At 39.0% G+C, this 20,317-nt stretch overlaps 1 protein-coding gene across 4 annotated transcripts in view; it reads left to right on the forward strand.

Moving 5' to 3' along the window:
- Positions 1 to 20,317, forward strand: part of ZRANB1 (zinc finger RANBP2-type containing 1) — a 72,826-nt gene that overhangs the window by 29,975 nt on the left and 22,534 nt on the right. The window contains exon 2 of one of the 4 annotated variants that reach the window (XM_065923512.1): positions 16,317 to 16,438. The exons of the other annotated variants lie outside the window; for them this stretch is intronic. The gene's annotated coding sequence lies outside the window, so the exon portion shown is untranslated. The remainder of the gene's footprint in view (positions 1 to 16,316; positions 16,439 to 20,317) is intronic. 4 annotated transcript variants of the gene reach the window in all.

Raw genomic sequence — 20,317 nt, forward strand, 5'->3', positions numbered from 1 at the left:
TGGATTCTCTTTCCTACCAGCAAGTATTTTTGAGTTTTCATTGTATAATACGGTTCTAAACAGTTGTATGAAAGATTTTGGTCCTGTCTTTGTTGGATAGTCATATCCTGATTTGTAAATATCATTGAAATATGTTTAAAAAAAGACCTTTTAGTTGTTTACATTGTGTTGGGTTAGCAGAAGTCCACATGTATTGAAAATTAATCTTCTCCCTTTCTGTCTGCCTTCTGCTTTCCAGATTTCATTAGATGTGGTACATTATGGCTTACTGATTTAGACATTTAATAAAGCCATCTTAGTACTCGCTTTGGCAGCATATATACTAAAAATAAATCATCTCCAAAGTATGTACACTAAGTATAAAGTGTATGCTATGCATAAAATTTATATTTAGTATAAAATGTGAGGCTTTCCATTTTAAATTGAAATAAAAAATCTCAACCTCAGGCCAGCATTTTAAAATGGGAATGAAGATTCAGTATTGAGAAGGCTAAAGCTGAAGTTTCCACAGTATTAAAGTATCTTTTATGTGACTATTGGGTATAAATTTCACCTCAGTCATACTGTCTTGTGTGGTGAGGGGACGTGGGGGACAGCAGTGCCAAAGCCAGAAGAAAAGAAATCTGGGAATGGGTGCTGAAATGGTAGAGGCAGAGATGTGGTTTAAATGTGCGCCTGTCTCTGGAATGTCTGCAGTTTAGTGCCAGGTTATTTTCTGGGAGCTCTGTCAGTTCTAATCATGGTCTGCCTTTCCCATTGGATAGATGATGATGTCCCTAGAATTAAGGCAGCACCACCTAACACATTATTTTAGTGTTGCTCTTCTACCGAATCAGCTGCCCTTCAGAAGAATAACAAGGGACCCCCAAGTTGATCCCTTGAAAAGACACAGGGTCAGATAAGAACCTCAGGTTGAATCTGTACAATAACTTCTTGTATGCCTGAACCTTAGACTCTCTTATCCAGCCGCTGCCTCTGCAGCATTTCCCCTTGAATATGTAGTATTTCAAACTCAGTGAGGCTAAAACTGAGCCAGCCTCTCAAATCTGTTCTCTCACTCTCCCATGTTGGTTGATGACTTTGGACCCAGCAAGTTGATTATATTTGGTGTGTCCAAAGCTTTGGTCTTCCTCGGTTTTCTCCTTTTTCTCTTATACTTTGTTCTCACTGACTCTGTCTTCAAAATATATCCAGAATCTGGACACCTGTCATTATTACCCTGGTCCAAGCTGTGATCCTCTTTGTTTGTATCCTTTACAAATTGTTCTCTGAAGAGGCGCTACTCCACTCAGAACCCTCCAATGATTCCCTGTGAGCTCAGAGTAAAAGCCAGTTTTATAGGCCTCTCTTCTCTCTCATCCCACACCTACTTCCCCCATTTTTAGAAACATTTTCTTTTTCTCTCCCTCTCTCACTCCAGCAACTCTTGCAGCCTTTCTTATCTGCAAATAAACCCCAAGCCTCTGCAGTATCTATTTCCTCTTCCTGAATTACTGTCTCTAGATTGCAGGATTAGCGAATGTACCTCCTGCAGGTATTTTCTCACATATCATCTTCTCTGGGAGGCCTCCCTGACTGCTGCATCTGAAATTTCAGTCCTGTTGTATATCGTTTTCCCCCAACTTTCATTTTCTTCACAACACTTGTTAACCTCCAGTATGCTTATTAGAAATCACCTCTTTTGTCTCTTTCTTAAAGCTTAAAACTTTTTTAGCAAATTTATTTTTAATTGGAGGATAATTGCTTTACAATCTTCTGTTGGTCTCTTCTGTACAACAGTGTGAATCAGCTATAAGTATACAAGAACTTAAGCTTTATGACAACCAGGAATTTTTTCTGTTTTGTTCCCAGCTGTTTCCTAGTACCTTAAACAGTGCCTGATACATAGCAGACATTGAAATTTTTGTTAATCAGTGAATAAACTTTTGTGGAAACTGGGATCTGGACAAGTAGACCTTTCAGAGACAAACGTTTTTTCTTCTCTCCTAAATTTCTCCATTCTTTGCTTTCTCCCCACCTTTTTGTACTTTTCACCTTTTCACCTACTCTTGACCAACTTGGTTTCTTGTCAGGTTAAGACAGAGCAAGTAAGTTCCATGAATCTTATTTGAAGATGTCTCAGTTTATCACTGGGTGGTCTATGGATATGGAAAGTCTGAAGTCAGATTTCTTTACATTTAATTTCTCCATCTTCCTGATGAATATTTGATAGCTTGATGAATATATAAGGGAAAAAATTATTGTATGTGTTTTCTATACCTTGAGTCCTAAATCAAAGTTTTTTTCTTGAAAAGTTTTTATTCAGCTGCCATTGGACGACGTGTTGCTTCCTGTTTTGCATTTTGCCTTAACCAGCTGCATATTTCTTACATTTAATTTGTCTAGTGACCCTGCTAATGAAGATGGAAAGGATTTGATATTGGAGGACAGTGAGAAGGAGTGCTGTTGAAGGCGTAGGAGGAAGAGAATTGTGCTTGGCAATGGCATTAAAGAGAACATATGCATTAGTAACATCTCTGTTGCCCCTAGGCTTTGGTGTGACCTACAGTATGTACTGGTGTGCCCCTGTTGAGAATCAGACTTATGAGCTAACCCAGAATCTCATTATCATGGAGTATGTTGAAATGGAGTCACGAGGATTGTAATCTTATTACTGAGCAAAATTCTGATGTGTCTAAACATTGATGATTCTTAAAACATAGGAGATATATTAGATTTAATTTTTTCTTACATAGTGTAAACATTTTGTTGTATTTGATGGAATGTTTTTCCCGTTCTCATAACTTCTGTTGAAAAGTAATATTCGTGACAGTTATATTCTGTGTTTATGCTGATTATATTTTGGCCCCCTTACTATATACAGTGTTACATGCATCTGTCCACTCCAGAGTGTCAGATGTTAACTGTAGATTGTAGAAATGTCTAAAACTTGTGTGTTGTTAAACATGTCAGAATGCATTGCGTTCATTAACACTTTTTTCATTTTAACAAGAATTAGTGTATAGGCCTTTTGCATTTTAAAATGGTCTTTTCAATTTATTTTGGTACTGGTATTAAAAATCATGTGTATGATGGCTTTTCTCAAGGAAGTGAATTACTAAGGTTTTATTGGTGGTGTTTTCTTCCTCTTCTGTAAAGCGTTTCAATTCCAACGTGTGTCTGTATTGGGGAGCTTCCTCATGTCTCAACAGGTAATTCTCAAAACACCAGCAGGGTGCCTGAGAGTTCAACTGAATTCTGATACTGTCTACCCTGTAGGATTTGTAGGTTGAATCAAATCCTGTAGGTGAAGGAGTCAGTCCCAGAAGACCTCCCTCCACTTCAGATGCCAGAAGTCAGCCCCAAGCCCAGGTTGTTAATCTGTACTTCTGACTGGCTATAAATCAGAGGTTCCCATGACACTCCCACCCTCACGCACCTTGGATTTGATAAATTTGATAGAATACCTCACATAGCTCAGAGAAGCAGTTTACTTACTGGGTCACTGGTTTATTATAAAAGGATATGATAAAGGATACAGATGAACATCTAGATGGAAGAGATGTGTAGAGAGTAAGGTTTGGGGAAGGGGCATGGAACTTCCATGATGCTCTTTCCAAGTATGCCACTTTCCCCAAATCTCTGTGTGGTCACCAGTCTGGAGGCTCTTGAAGCCCTGTCCTTTTGGGGTTTTATGGAGACCTTATTACATACACATGGTTAATTAAATCATTGGTCACTGGGAGTCTCCCACTTCTCTCCCCTCTCTGGAGGTCAGGGTGGTATAGTGGGTGGAGCTGAACGTCACAACCCTCTGATCACATGGCTAGTTCCCCTGGCAGCCAGCCCCCACCTTGGGGTGGGATCCAAAAGTCACCAACCCTGATGTGTTTTCAGGAGCTGAGGAAAAGAGACCAAATATTATTTCATTGCTTTAAGTTTAAGGGTTTGGGGAAGCTGTGAGCCAGGAACAGTAGATGAAGGTCCAATATATATATTTATATATATATATCAGTTCAGTTCAGTTGCTTAGTCATGCCAGCACTCTGCGGCCCCATGGACTGTAGCACGCCAGTCTTTGCTGTCCTTCACCAACTCCTGGAGCTTACTCAAACTTGTGTCCATCGAGTTGGTGATGTCATCCCACCATCTCATCCTCTCTTGTCCCCTTCTCCTCCCGCCTTCAATCTTTCCCAGCATTAGGGTCTTTTCCAAGGAGTCAGTTCTTCGCATCAGGTCCCAAAGTATTGGAGCTTCAGCATCAGTCCTTCCAATGAATATTCAGGACTGATTTCCTTTAGGATGGACTGGTTGGATCTCCTTGCAGTCCAAGGGACTCTAAAGAGTCTTTTCCAACACCACAGTTCAAAAGCATCAATTCTTTGGCACTCAGCTTTCTTTGTGGTCCAACTCTTCCATCCATACATGACTACTGGAAAAACCATAGCTTTGACTAGATGGACCTTTGTTGGCAAAATAATGTCTCTGCTTTTTAATATGCTGTCTAGGTTTGTCATAGTTTTTCTTCCAAGGAGCAAGTGTCTTTTCATATTTCATGGCTGTAGTCACCATCTGCCATGATATTGGAGCCCCCAAAATAAAGTCTCTCATTATTTCCATTGTTTCTCCATCTGTTTGCCATGAAGTGCTGGGACTGGATGCCATGATCTTAGTTTTTTGAATGTTGAGTTTTAAGCCAACTTTTTCACTATCCTCTTTCACTTGCATCAAGAGGCTCTTGAGGAGTTCTTTGCTTTCTGCCCTAAAGGTGGTGTATCTGCGTATCTGAGGTTATTGATACTTCTCCTGGCAATCTTGATTCCAGCTTGTGCTTCATCCAGCCCAGCATTTTCCACAATATACTCTGCAGTGAGTTAAATAAGCAGGGCGACAATAGACAGCTTTGACATACTCCTTTCCCAAGTTGGAGCCAGTCCATTGTTCCATGTCTGGTTCTAACTATTGCTTCTTGACCTGCATACAGTTTGCTCAGGAGGCAGGTCATGTGGTCTGGTATTCCCATATCTTGAAGGATTTTCCACTTTGTTGTGATCCACACAGTCAAATCTATGGCGTAGTCAGTAAAACAGAAGTAGATGTTTTTCTGGAACTCTCTTCCTTTTTCCATGATCCAGTGGATGTTGGCAGTTTGATCTCTGATTCCTCTGCCTTTTCTAAATCCAACTTGAACATCTGGAAGTTCTCAGTTCATGTATTGTTGAATCTTGGCTTGGAGAATTTTGAGCATTACTTTGCTAGCATGTGAGATGAGTGCAGTTGTGCGGTAGTTTGAACATTCTTTGACATTGCCTTTCTTTGGGATTGAAATGAAAACTGACTTTTTCCAGTCCTATGGCCACTGTTGAGTTTTCCAAATTTGCTGGCATATTGAGTGCAGCACTTTCACAGCATCATCTTTTAGCATTTGAAATAGCTCAACTGGAATTCCATCACCTCCACTAGCTTTGTTTGTAGTGATGCTTCCTAAGGCCCACTTGACTTCGCATTCTAGGATGTCTGGCTCTAGGTGAGTGATCACACCATTGTGATTGCGTCATGAAGATCTTTTTTGTACAGTTCTTTTGTGTATTCTTGCCACCTCTTCTTAATATCTTCTGCTTCTGTTAGGTCCATACCATTTCTGTCCTTTTTCGAGCCCATCTTTGCATGAAATGTTCCCTTGGTATCTCCAATTTTCTTGAAGAGATCTTTAGTCTTTTCTGTTGTTTTCCTCTATTTCTTTGCATTGATCAGTTAGGAAGGCTTTCTTATCTCTTTGTTATTCTTTGGAACTCGGCATTCAGATGGATATATCTTTTCCTTTATCCTTTGCCTTTAAGCTTCTCTTCTTTTCTCAGCTATTTGTGAGGCCTCCTCAGACAGCCATCTTGCCTCTTGCGTTTCTTTTTCTTGGGGATGGTCTTGCTCCCTGCCTTCTGTACAGCGTCACGGACCTCTGTCCGTAGCCCTTCAGGCTCTCTGACTGTCAGAGCTAGTCCCTTGAATCTATTTGTCACTTCCACTGTATCATCGTAAGGGGTTTGATTTAGGTCATAGCTAATGGCTTAGTGGTTCTCTCTAATTTCTTCAATTTAAGTCTGAATTTTGCATGTATGTATATGGTCATCTGAATGATTATTTTTTCCCTATAAATCACAGTGTTGCATCCAGAAATACCTGTTGCTATGTGTAATTTTCTATAATGACTTTTTCAGTTCCTAATTTTGAGGTACAGTGTCTGGTCAAATGGAAGCCAAACAAAATTAACTTCAATGGAAGAAAAAGTCATGTATTAGTTTTTGAGAGATGGTAGTGTGTACTGGAATGATAGTAAGGTGATTTATACTAAAAATTACAACAGCAAAACAGAAAAGGAAATTCTTGACATAACAGACAACAATGATTTTATCCATTTATTCAGACACCTCCAGTGACTGACTTTTTTAACTTTAGAGGTAATTCAGGGTGTATGTTATTGTAAACAAGAAAAATAGAAACTTGTGTTTTCTAGTTCAGTAAGTACTCCTTTAGCCTTAAAAATTATTTATTTACTCTACCGAGGTATTTTACTGATGAATTGTCTGAAAACACAGAACATTAGGTATCTTGGAAAAATACAATATTAATGATGAGTTAGTGTCCAAATTTGTATTTTTTACTTGCCTGATACTTGACTGACTTGTAGGCACTTATCCCCAGCCCTTTGGGTTTTCTCTGATGTACATGACTGAGTTAAAAAGTTTGGCAGGCAGAACAATATCCTCAAGCCCTCCAAAAGGCCTAAATCCTAGTCTGCAGGATCTATGAATACGCTGCTTTACTTGGCAAAAGATGTAATTCAAGGGCCTGGAGATGGAGAGATTATCCCAGATGATCCTGGCGAGCCCAGTGTAATATAGGTCCTTAACCAGTGAAGGAGAGAGATGGGAGAATGAGATGAGGTTGTGCAGTAGCAGAGGTTTTAAGTGGTGCAGGGCTCTTGGCTAAGGAATGCTGGCAGCCTCTAGAAGGTGGAAAAGGCACAGCTACCCCAGATTCTCCCTGTGAAGTGCACCTTGATTTTAGCCCAGTGAGACCCCTGTGGTACTTCTGACCTCTCCTAAATTTTAAGATAAAAAATTTGTATTAAGTCACTAGTGAAATTCCCTCAGTTATGTCTGACTCTTTGTGACCGCATGGATAGTCCATGGAATCCTCCAGGCTAGAATACTGGAGTGGGTAGCCTTTCCCTTCTCGAGGGGATCTTCCCAAACCCAGGGATCGAAACCAGGTCTCCTGCATTGCATGTGGATTCTTTACCAGCTGAGCTAAATCACTAGATTTATAGCAGTTTGTTAGAAGCAGCAATAGGAAATTAACACAAAGGACATTTAAAATGGTTTTCCATTGGTATGCCACTTCTATAGACACCGGGCACAAAGTTCAGAGTCCATTGGGAGGGTGAACATGCGTGTAGCCTCATGTTCACAGCCTGGCCTAAGACAGAGTCCAGCTCTGTCGGTTTCTTCTTTCAGCACAGAGAGGCTTACTGACTCGCCAGATGTGATGTCGCTACATTGTTATCCTTTTCTAGACAAAGGTAGCATATAGGTGTGTTTGTAAGAAAAAATTCACTTGTATGTATCTGTAAGCTTAGGTTACATTTGTAGCATTAATGGCTACTGGGTGTGTGTGTGTGTGTGTGTGTGTGTGTGTGCATATAGGTGTGTTTGTAAGAAAAAATTCACTTGTATGTATCTGTAAGCTTGGGTTACATTTGTAGCATTAATGGCTACTGGGTGTGTGTGTGTGTGTGTGTGGTTCCATGTCCGGTGTGTGTGTGTGTGTGTGTGTGTGTGTGTGGTTCCATGTCCGGTTCTGGGTGTGTGTGTGTGTGTGTGGTTCCATGTCCGGTTCTGGGTGTGTGTGTGTGTGTGTGTGTGTGTGTGTGGTTCCATGTCCGGTTCTGGGTGTGTGTGTGTGTGTGTGTGTGTGTGTGGTTCCATGTCCGGTTCTGGGTGTGTGTGTGTGTGTGTGGTTCCATGTCCGGTTCTGGGTGTGTGTGTGTGTGTGTGTGTGTGTGTGTGTGTGGTTCCATGTCCGGTTCTGGGTGTGTGTGTGTGTGTGTGTGTGTGTGTGTGGTTCCATGTCCGGTTCTGGGTGTGTGTGTGTGTGTGTGTGTGTGTGTGTGTGTGTGTGTGTGTGTGGTTCCATGTCCGGTTCTGGGTGTGTGTGTGTGTGTGTGTGTGGTTCCATGTCCGGTTCTGGGTGTGTGTGTGTGTGTGTGTGTGTGTGTGGTTCCATGTCCGGTTCTGGGTGTGTGTGTGTGTGTGTGTGTGTGTGTGTGTGTGGTTCCATGTCCGGTTCTGGGTGTGTGTGTGTGTGTGTGTGTGTGGTTCCATGTCCGGTTCTGGGTGTGTGTGTGTGTGTGTGTGTGGTTCCATGTCCGGTTCTGGGTGTGTGTGTGTGTGTGTGTGTGTGTGTGTGTGGTTCCATGTCCGGTTCTGGGTGTGTGTGTGTGGGGGGGGGGGTTCCATGTCCGGTTCTGGGTGTGTGTGGGTGTGTGTGTGGGTGTGTGTGGTTCCATGTCCGGTTCTAACTGTGTGTGTGGGTGTGTGTGTGTGTGTGTTGTTCCATGTCCGGTTCTAACTGTGGCTTCTTGACCTGCATACAGTTTGCTCAGGAAGCAGGTCGAGTGGTCTGGTATTCCCATCTCTTGAAGAATTTGCCACAGTTTATTGTCATCCACACAATCATAGGCTTTGGCTTGGTCAATAAAGCAGAAATAGATGTTTTTCTGGAACTCTTGCTTTTTTCTGTGATCCAGCAGATATTAGCAATTTGATCTCTGGCTCCTGTGCCATTTCTAAATCCAGCTTGAACATCTGGAAGTTCTCAGTTCATATACTGTTGAAGTCTGGCTTGGAGAATTTTGAGCATTACTTTGCTAGCATGCGGAATGAGTACAATTGTGCGGTAGTTGGAGCATTCTTTGGCATTGCCTTTCTTTGGTAATGAAATGGACCTTGGAATGAAAACTGACCTTTTCCAGTCCTGTGCCACTGCTGAGTTTTCCAAATTTGCTGGCCTATTGGGTGCAGCACTTTTACAGCATTATCTTTTAGGATTTGAAATAGCTCAACTGGAGTTCCATCACCTCCACTAGCTTCGTACGTAGTGATGCTTTCTAAGGTCTACTTGACTTCTCACTTTAGGATGTCTGGCTCTAGGTGAGTGATCACACCATTGTGGCTGTCTGGGTCATTAAGATCTTTTCTGTACAGTTCTTCTGTGTATGCTTGCCACCTCTTAATATCTTCTGCTTCTGTTAGGTCCATACCATTTCTGTCCTTTATTGAGCCCATCTTTGCCCTTGGTATCTCTAATTTTCTTGAAGAGATCTCTGGTCTTTACCATTGTATTGTTTTCCTCTATTTCTTTGCATTGTTCACTGAGAAAGGCTTTCTTGTCTCTTTGCTATTCTTTGGAACTCTGCATTCAGATGAGTATATCTTTTCTTTTATCCTTTGCATTTAGCTTCTCTTCTTTGCTCAGCTATTTATAAGGCCTCCTCAGACAGCCATTTTGGTTTTTTGCATTTCTTTTTCTTGCGGATGTCTACCTGGAAATAGTCTCAGATCCCACAGTTTAAAGGGCTGAGTCCCACCAGATTGTCTGTCTTCTTTCCTACCCCCTTCAGATGCCAGTACTAATCCAGGTTGTCACCTGTGTTTCTGACTTTAGACTATAAATCCTAGGTTTTGACAGTCACCTCCTTGAGTTCAGTTTGTCAGAATGACTTAGAGAACTGGGGGGAAAATAGTTTACTTACTAGATTGCTGGTTTATTATAAAAAATATATGATTCAGGAATAGCCAGGTGGAGGAGATGCATATGGCATGGAATGGGAAGGGATTCTCACAGCACCTCCACAGGTTCACCAGCTTAGAAGCTCTCCAAACCCAGCACCAGGAATTTTTACGGAGGCACGATGGATTAAATCATTGGACACTGGTGATGGTTTCAACCTTTAGCCCATTCTCCGCACCCCACCCCCAGAAGGTGGTAGTGGGGTGGGGCTGAACCCCATTTCCAACCTTCCAAATCACTGGATTGGTTCCCCTGGCAACCACCCTCCATCCTTAGGGGCTTTCCTAAAAGTCACCTTATTAACATAAGCTCAGAGGTGTTTGAAAGGGCTTGCTATATAAGTAACAAAAGACTCCTATTTATTTCATCTTTATCATTCTGGAACTATTTAGGAACTGAGAACAAAACTAAGTACTATAACAAAAGATGCCCTTATGGCTTTTAATAGGAAATTACAAGGGTTTTAGGAGTTATATGCCAGGAATAGTAGATGAAGACCATATACTTCGTATTCACAGTGTGGTGGTGGTTTTTGTTTTTTTTTTCACCCTTGATTTGGTTGAAAGAAATGCTGTTACTGGGACTTTTGAATGGTGTTTGATGCCAATGAATATTAATGTTTTCAGTCTTCTTTTTCAAGTCAGCTAAATAAGTATGCCTAAGTGAAGTTTATTGCCGTTTCCTAATACTATCACTTGGTAGTATTTCTCAGCATTCCATAGCTAGGGCACATTATTTGAGCTTGATTTTTAGTATGGTATTTCCCTAGTATTTGTTCTGTTTGCTTTGCTGTGTTTGCTTATGCCTGATAAACTGCAGCTATTTCCATCTTTAGAATTTTTCCTGCCCTGTGGAATTGCTTAGTTTTAAGCTATGGTTATTCTTTAACTGCTGGACCATTTTATTTGCTTGTGAGGTTGCTTTTATTTTGATACCAAGCTGTCCTCCTGAACTCTTATTTAGTATCCCGTTTTGCTTAATACATTGCGTTATGTATGAATGAATATGGAGCCTGCAAAAAAGGTCTTCTTAGTCTTTGACATTCAAAACCATCACACTTTTTAAAAACATTAAAAAAAATGATTTGAGTTGCAATATTCTATTAAAAGCTTTTAATAGAATCCAGAATATATGCAGACTCCTGCAGCAGATCTTTGGCACTACACATCCTTAAAAGGAAAGCAGGCTGCTGCGATGCTGGCAGTGCCTTGTATGTCCTTGGTTAACGCTCTGTGATACTCTTAGTGTGAGATGTGTGTGTATCTATAAGGATGGTGGTGTCTTTTCACTTCCTACACATTCTTGGTAGTGGATCTCCTTCCTGTCCTAGGTAGTTGATATTACAGGTAATGGAATTCTTTTCGGCACTGTGAAAGTAGTATTGTCTTTGGCTAGTTCTGTCTTATTTTTCTTAAAGTTTCAAAGGATTTCCTTTTGTGCTTTTGGAACTCTTGTTTTAAAATAACATTTTAAGTCATGGTTTTTAAGTGAATCTTGGTAATTCTCCAATGTAAGTTGTAGTCTGGAGGGAATACACACTCATTTTAAGTATTTCCCCTGGCCAGTTCAGTGTGGCTTTTCATAGTGCTTCCTGACACCTGGGATAAGAAAGAAGCTTCCAGGAATGTGTGTGTCAAGGCAGATGGACGACAATGGCAGAAATAGAGCCCTGGCCCGATTCTTCTGGTTGCCTTTAGTCCCTGAGACGTAATTCTTGACTTTTAGAAGGGATTGATTACACAGGCCTGCCAGCTAATAATGTGCCCCCTAATGGTGGGAAAGGGAATATGTCTAATGATTCTTGGTTGTATGATACTGACATTCGAATACGAGTCACTGATTTAGCAAAGGCTTTCTTTCTTTAAAAACATTATATTAAATGAACACATTGAATTATGAAATCCAAAAGTAGCATTTAAATATTAAGTATGAAAAGATATATTTAGACTCCAGAGAACTTTACTGTTTACCATAAAATAACTTTAACTGTAAACAGTTAAAAGCTATGCACACAGTTACAAAAATCAAGCAGTTATAGAAGGAATTTATAAAGAAAAGCAAATTTCCTTTTCTCCACCTTCAGTTCTTTGTGGAGATAACCACACTTTCCTCCATCAACCTTTCATTCTGAGAAATTTCAAAACCAGTAGATAAGTTACAAATATAATGCATTGAACACCAAATGCTTTTGAAATAGGTTTTCCAGTTCTTAGTACTTTGCCACATTTTGAGCTTGCTTTCTTTCTCTTTTTTTTTGTCTCCATCTCTCTGTATGAATTTTTCCTGAACGACTTGAGAGTGCTCCAGATGTCATGACATTTGCCCCTAAATATTTCAGCATTGTATGTTTTAAGAACACATTTCTCCTACATAGTCACACAATATAATTAGCCAGAAATTTTAATATTTGAAGTCCATATTCAGCTTCACCATTAGTTTCACTGATAACTTTTGTTCCAACTCCATTCAGTCAAGGTTATTTAGTTGTTTTATCGCCTGTAATCTAAACAGTGCCTCAGGTGGTTTTTATTTTCGTTTTTTGTTTACTCATGTCATTACCATTTTCAGAGGCCAGACCATTTGTTTTACAGAATGAGCCTCAGTTTGATGTGATTAGGTGAAATATAAACATTTATCTTTTGAGAAGGAGGGAGGAACACTACATAGGTGATTTTTGAAGCAAGACCTCTAATATGTCTGAATATTGTCCTTCCGTTATTTTTTTCTTTAAAAAAATTTAATTGTGGTGAAATATACATAATAAAATTTGCCATCTTCACTGCCACTCTCTTGTTGCTGTGAATTTGACTACTCTGGGTGCCTCCTAGAGGTGGAGTCATATGCTGTTTGTCCATTTGTGACTGGGTTATTTCATTTAGTGTAATGTCTTCAAGATTTATCCATGTTGTAACATGTGTCAGAATTTCCTTTTTAAGTTGGAATAATTCCATTTTATTTATATGCCTCACTTTGTCTATTCATTTGTTGATGGACGTAGCAGTATTTTCTTGTTTTATCAAACTTGACATTATATACTAACTTCCCTTATGAATTTAATTCATTTTTAAATAATAAAAGCAGAGCATCCTTATTGTAGACTATGTCAGAGGTAAGAGAAGCTATGAAGAAAATACAGTTTATGCTATCTCTGTATAGAGGAAATCTTTCATGTGTGTGTATTTTGTGCATCTTGAGTATTTTCAATTTTTAATATTTTTATGTAAATGAAATAATGTACATTCTTTTGTTGAATTTTACACTTTGAAGTAATTAAAATATTTTCATCTTTAAAAAAATGAATGTGTGCTATGACTTTGAGTTGCTGTACTTTGTTAACCTAGTTCTTATTACTGGTCTTCTATTTATTTGGAAATTTTTTATTCTCATAATGTTTTGAGGAATAAAATTGTCAGCATTTCTGATGCTTTTCTTAGGTTCCCAGGAATGGGATAATAGGATCAAATGATGTAGATGTGTCAAAGGTATTTTATGCATATTAGTAAACTGCTTCCTGGAAGGACTGAACTGTTTATATTCTCATCACTGTAAGAGACTTCTTGTATAGCTGTACCTTTGCTGATGTTTGTTATTAAAAGAAGCAAGCTATCTCATATAGTCATTTGTATTTTTTTCTGTGAATTGATTTGTCTTGTCTATTTTTCTTTGTGATTTTATTAAGTTGTATGAAGTCTTTGTGAATATAAATAATGTTTATATTACAGATATGATACCAGTTATATTTGTTGAACATTTTCTTTATCTTTTTTTGTGGGGAGAGTGACAACATTTTGTCTTTTCGTCGTCTTTTTTTTTTTTTTTTAAACAGGATTAAAGTATTTCTTTCAAGTAATTTCCATTTTGATTTATTAAATTCTGCTTTGATTTGGGTGGTTCTGTCTTACATAAAATAGCTCTGCTTCATTTGTTTTGAGGCTTTTTGATTTTTGTTTTTTATATCAGTGTCTCACTTCTGCTTAAACAATTATGGCTTTATTAGGTATCTTAAAATTTCAAAGGCAAATGTCCAACCTGTTTCACCCTCCCATTGCTTTTCAGAGTTGTCTTAATTTTCACCTTTTCTTTGTCCATTCATTTACACATTCAGATGATCATTGAGTGTGCTCCTAAGCACTCAGAAAGAAGTCAGGGCTCTCGGTAAGTTTGTGGTCTGGTCAGTGTAGTGTGATAATTTCAGGAGAGGAAATAAAGGAGGCTAGAGCAGTAAGTATGTACCCTAATCTCATTGGGAAATTTGGAGAGGACTTTCAGGAAGAGATGACATCTAAGCCAGAACCTTAGAAGAAGGAAAAAAGTGTTTCTGTCAGAGGGAATTGCTTTTGTTAACACCCCAGAGGCTAGAGAGCATGGCCCATCCATTCTGAAGTCTGCAGGTTGGAGTGTAGAATGAGAGCTGTGAGAGAGATGGCTGCAGGGTAATGCTGGACCTTCCAAGGCCTTTTAATCTGGTTGAAGATTTTAGCTCTAAGTGTACGGGCAGTGGTAAGCATTTGGAAGGGGCCTGCCTTCATCTGCTGTGTGGTTGGGAAGCGCATCCCAGTCGTTGTCTAGAGACTGGATTGGGAGGGGCAGCACGGGAGGCAGGCAGGTGGTTTAGAAGGGAACTGTGGCAGTCCAGATAAGAGAGGGCAGCCTTGGCGTGAGGTTGGGACCGTGGTGGATGGAGTAAGGGGGACATATGTGAGAGGGACTTTAAGAAGGTAGGATGGATAAAACTTCAAAGAATTGATATTGGAGTTGAGGCGAGAACTAAGAAAGATACTCGGGTTTTTGGCTTGCACACTTGGGTTGGCTATCAGTATCATTTTTATGAGACATCGAAGACATGAAGTTCTGTTCTAGGTGAGCTGTAGTGAGGATGTCTACTGAGTTGTTGGACATATGGGCTTGAAACTGGGGGAAAATTTACCGCTCAGTTTTATGTGGATTTTCCTGTGGATTGCTGTGGGGCCCTGAGTGTTCGCTGAAGCTGTAGAACCTTCTCTTGCAGTAGCAAATTATAGCAACTTCCTTGTTTTGTGCTTCTTTCTGAGGACCTTATCAGGATGAAATGATACTTTTTCCAATTTGATCATTCTGTTCTTAATTCTATCAATATTTTGGCTAGAAGAAGAGTTATGTGGACATAATCTGAAAAGTATAAAGTTATGCCATGAGAGCTTTTCTTTTTATCTGTCTGCCCCTTTTAAAATGCTTATTTACCCACTCATTTTCTCACTTGTAAAAGAGAGTAGCCAGATTGTTCAGTTCCTCTTAGAAGGCTGATCTAAAATGGTATAACTTTAAACATCTAATGATTAGTTTTAAATTTGGCCAGGATAGTTTGACAGTAGAATAGATGAAATTTTTTCTTGAAGAACTTTAATATCCCTTCAGTTGACTTTTTGACAACATTTTAAGTAACCTTTCTAATTTGAACTCACGTTCGTCTTTAACCCATTAGCATTGGTTCTCATCTCTGATCGCCTTCCCAAAATAACTTTGTGGCATGTTCCTTTCTACCCTTCCATTGTGCTTTTAGCAGTAATTTCTTCCTGCATGGCAAGATCTTCTTTCTTATGTAGGTATCTGTCAATTCAGGTATTCTTTTTGGTGACTGTGGGGATTTATATTTCCACAGCAGTTAACAATGATCAAAGATGTAAGGGGGTAAAAGCTCGAAAGTGTAAACTGCATTTATCATCACTTGTGATTAATAATAGAACATTTAAAGGAGTTCCTTAGATATTATTTTGACTTCCCTATCATTTGAATTTATTTTTCTAAAGAGGATGTTTCTGTGAGTTCCCTGGTTAGTGGTTAGGTTCTCAGTCTTCACTGCTATAGCCCGGGTTCAATCCTTGATTGGGAAATGGAGCCCACAGGCCACACGACACAGACAAAAGTAAATAGAGAGGATCTTTTCATAATGAAGTAAGTTTATTGAATGAATTGAATAGAAACTCATCTTGATAAAGTGTAGGTTCAATTAAGAATTTGCTTCCAATTTATGATTTTCACATCTTGGTTTTTTGAAAAGGTATTATTGTTTATTAGCATTCTAGGAATAGAAATGGTGGATTTTAACTTGTTGCCATTGGTTATTATGCATTGGTGAAAAATGCATCTAGAAGGTGATTTCTTTGGTCTGCTCAAACTGTTTTTGGGATTGCCATGAGCTTGCATGTACTTAAGATACACCTAAAAATATTGAGGTCATTTTATTTAAAAAGCAGCTTCTATTTGAGTATTGAAAGCGATGGCTGTGTCTGTCTTAAGTTCATCTTTGAACTGTAGCCACATGGTTAGGAGTCTGTGAAGAACTGGGTGGTCAAGTTTCCTTTTTAGTATGCAAAGACAGTTAAGGGAATTAGACTCCGAGTAGAGGAAAACTGTTCAGACATTGTAGCCACCAACATCTGCACCTTTCTACTGACCAGAGTAACCGGCATTCTGAACATTACCACTTAAAACTAACTTTTCTCTTTAAGGGCTCCTGAAATTGTGCCAGCTGACTCCAAGTCCACCCTGACCCCACAGCATAAAGCATGCTGTGATGTCACAGCTACCATAGAACTCCAGGGTAGTGTTGAGCTGGCCCATGTGGGCTCAGGTAAGTCCTGGCTTTTTTTTTACCATTTGGCATTCTTTTCAAAGTTAGTTACCATTATGATTTTATGTCAAAAGAAACAAGGCAAAACTTTGAAAACTGTGCCATATATGGGGGAAAAAATAAGTCTGTTTTCTAAATATCTATGAGCCAGCTCCATATTCTAACCAACGGAGTTCCATAGTAGCTGTGAAGTCCTCCGTGAGTTGTGACCTGTGACTTCAAAATATGTTAAGTTCTTCTCCTGGCCCACCTTATGGAACAGTATGAGTTTTTTTTTCTTTTTCTTTTTTTCATTTCACTTTTTCCACGGTCTCTGTTTTTAAAAGTATTTTAACTTTATCAGTAACTGCACCACCACTTAGCTAGTTGTGTGTTTCAATCAATTTTGAATGCATAATGGTACGGCCGATTAGTTTTATAAAGTTAATCTTATCAGAGGGCCTTCAGCTGTCTTTTTAATGGGTTTTCATAACATGGGCTTCCCTGGTGGCTCAGAAGGTAAAGAATCTGCCTGCAGTGCAGGAGACCTGGGTTCAGTCCCTGGGTTGGAAAGATCTCCTGGAGGAGGAGTGATTACCCACTCCAGTACTCTTGCCTGGAGAATTTTATGGACAGAGGAGCCTGGTGGGCTACAGTCCATGACGTCACAGAGTCAGACACGACTGAGTGACTAATGCGTTCACTTTCACTTGGAGTAGGAGGGGACAGAGCATGTAATATGTGTTCGTTAAATTTTCAGGCCAACATATTACAGAGAAAGAAGCTTCCGTTAACTGTTGGAGTTAATGTGAGATGTCAGTAGCCTAGAAAGCTTATATATGTTACCTATTTCTCTTCTGCTGGAACTTTCCCATTTTTTCCAGGTCTTTGTTTCATTAAGTGAGGTTTTACCACTTAGATTTATTTGCTGTGTTTTCCTACCTACCACTTCTTTTACCTTTTTCCTGCTTTCCTTTTATTCCCTAATGTTAAAAGGTGGTAAAAATGTTATCTGAAGGACTCAAAGACATTTTCTTAGTTACTTTGCATAATCTGATGCTTTTTTCTCCCTAAGAAAATATGTGGTAGCTAAAACTTAAATTATATCAGTATAGGCCAGATCCTTTAGTCACCACGTTTACAGTGAAAACCCATCTGTGAAGACACTTTCATCACTAGCTCCTCTTGAGCAGTGCGTAAGTGATATACAACAAACATTTGGACAGTTCATTGACATTCTCATGAAATTTGATTTGTAATAAATTTACTTATCTTTTGTAGCCCAGAATTTACCAGTAACTGAAACTGTGAACTCTTAATTATGGTTAATGAAAAGAATGGAATTATGTATTCCTAAAATATTAGACAGTGAAGTATTTTTCTTTTAAATATTATTTTGTCCCTGTAGTTGAATTTGTGTTTTTCGTGTTCTGAAAAGTTTGGAGATTTATTTTATGCTATGAAGAATAGAGAACAAGATCTCTGTTCACCTTCATTTTCTGCCCTCCTGTGTATGTTCCATACTAAGGGCAGCAGCTTTTCCTATTTGCAGTTTAATGCAGAGCTTGTGGTCAGGGGAAGTAATTGTTTCTGAGATCTTGGATTAGGCCAAATAGAAATTCGGTTTTTATGTATATATGTCAGCTTTATTGAGATGCAATTCACATAACATGCAGTTCATCATTTGAAGTCCTGTTTTTGATAAAATACATGAAGTTTGAAGGCAGACTGTAAGTCATAATTCCAAAGCACAACTGCTGAGTTTGTTGTGCTGTTTGGACTGTACCCCTCCCCACCTTTGACCTGCTAGTTAGTTTCTAGTTACAGAAATCCCTCAGAAACATTAGAGAGGAAATGGATTCTTGAGCAAGTATTTCTGAGGTGAGATCCTTCCAGACATCAGCTGTGTGATGAATTAACTAAAAATAGCAAAGACAGCAATTCTTCTCCAACCAAAAAAGCATAGTTTTTGTGCTTTTTTGACCTTTACTTTTAGAGTACCTCATCTTTGGGAAACAAAAAAATATGTGTGTATATATATATACACACACACACACTATCTCTTATGCATATGCGTGTACAGTCTAGGTCTTCCTCTTTTATCTCTTTAGGTAAATCGATCAGACTTTTTGGTCCTTTTGTTGCTTTTCAAAGTGCTTAGAACATTTTTTATATCATACAAAATTTTATAGATGCATATAATTTTAGGTTGAAACTAAAAACTAAAAGGTACAGTGATACTGCACCTTGGAGTAGTTAACAGCTTTGCTAGAGCTGAAGTGAAAAGTTGTTGCCTTCGTAAGGAAGTAGTGTATACATGAAAAGAAATGGAACAGGGCATGTTCAGTTTTAAAAAAAGCTGCATTAAATTATTCAAAATGTTACGAACCCTGCTAGATTATTCTCATCTGTTCATTAAAACAAGTAGATTTTAGATTTCTGTGTCTGATCTCCAGGCTTGCGCTTTTGAGAAGTTCACCTCCTTTTATCTCATGCCAGCTACATTACGTTTCAGCTCTGATGACGTCTCCAAGGCACTGTGCCTAATAAGGTTTTGTTGAAGTCCTTTATGTATTGGAGTGGGAGCTACAGCTGTCCTGAGGTGTTTATGTCGAGGAATGTAGTAACCTATATTGCTGTGAAATAAAAATTTATCTAGGAAGGTATTATCATTTGAAACCATGGGTTCTTAACCTGAAAAATGTTGTGTTTCAGGGGTTGGGGTCATCTTTCTGGGGAGAGGATCTAGTTTTGCAGAAGGGATCTTTGATCCCGGAGTTGGAAAACTTTGAAGCTGGCTTTTTATGGCTCACAAATATGATGAAGGGCTGTTTTGAGTATAGGAATCAGGTTTTTACATTTCTCACATTGCCTGGCATATTGCTCTGTGTGTCATGGGCATTCAGTGAATGTGGGAAATATCATTTTAAAGCTTTGTTATTTTCAATAACGGGAGATTGTTGCATTGAACCAGTCTATTACACTTTAAGGAATAAGTCTTATTCATTTTATTCCTAATTCAAGATAGCAGTTTAAAATGCAAGTATACTAAGAATATTTTTAGCTAGTAGTAGCATTTTATGTAACAAATTTCTCTTGATATAATTTAGGAAACAGTTATCTAGTCCTGCAAACTTGGGGTGTGTGTGTGTGTGTGTGTGTGTGTGTGTGTGTGTGTGTACGTACCATTATTTGTGGTAAATGTGAAGCTAACCTGCACCTTCATTTTTTTGCCAAGGTTATTTGCTTATTATTCACTGATGTACTGTACTTACTAAATAAGATTTCTATTATTACCTAACATTAATTTGTGTTAAGAATAATAACATGGTTTAATGGGAACAGAAAGTTTTTTAAGGATTTGGAAAAATTGGAAACTTGTTTTGTACCTCTGCCCCCAACTGGTTTATTGCATTTTGTTTTAGCATATTTCTATTCAAAATTACCTAGTTCAAGTTTTGCTGTATTAATAATTTAATAATTCTTAATGGGTATAAGGAAGACTTGACTGTGAGAAATTCTGAAATCAGAGTATTGCTAACTTTTACTTACATTAAACATTTATTTTAACTGCTCTTAATTGTCTCAGTTAACAGCAATGTGGAAGGAAGGCTCAGCATATACTTTGATTCAACTTTAAAAATGCAACATAGGGACACCCCTGGTGGTCCAGTGGTTAGGATTTGGTGCTTTTACTGCCATGGACCGGGGTTTGATCCCTGGAGGGGAGCTAAGGTCCTGCAAAGCCACTCAGCACAGCCATAAAAAGGGAGGGGGGCAGAATTAAGGGCAGAACTTGCCCAACAGCAGCAGCAGGCACATCCTTGTCTCCTTGGTTTCTGCAGAACCAGGACCAGCAAACAGGGGCTTTAATGTCTTCACAGTAGATGGTTGATCTTT

Source organism: Muntiacus reevesi, chromosome 2 (genome assembly GCF_963930625.1).
Source record: "Muntiacus reevesi chromosome 2, mMunRee1.1, whole genome shotgun sequence".
Classification (NCBI taxonomy): domain Eukaryota; kingdom Metazoa; phylum Chordata; class Mammalia; order Artiodactyla; family Cervidae; genus Muntiacus; species Muntiacus reevesi.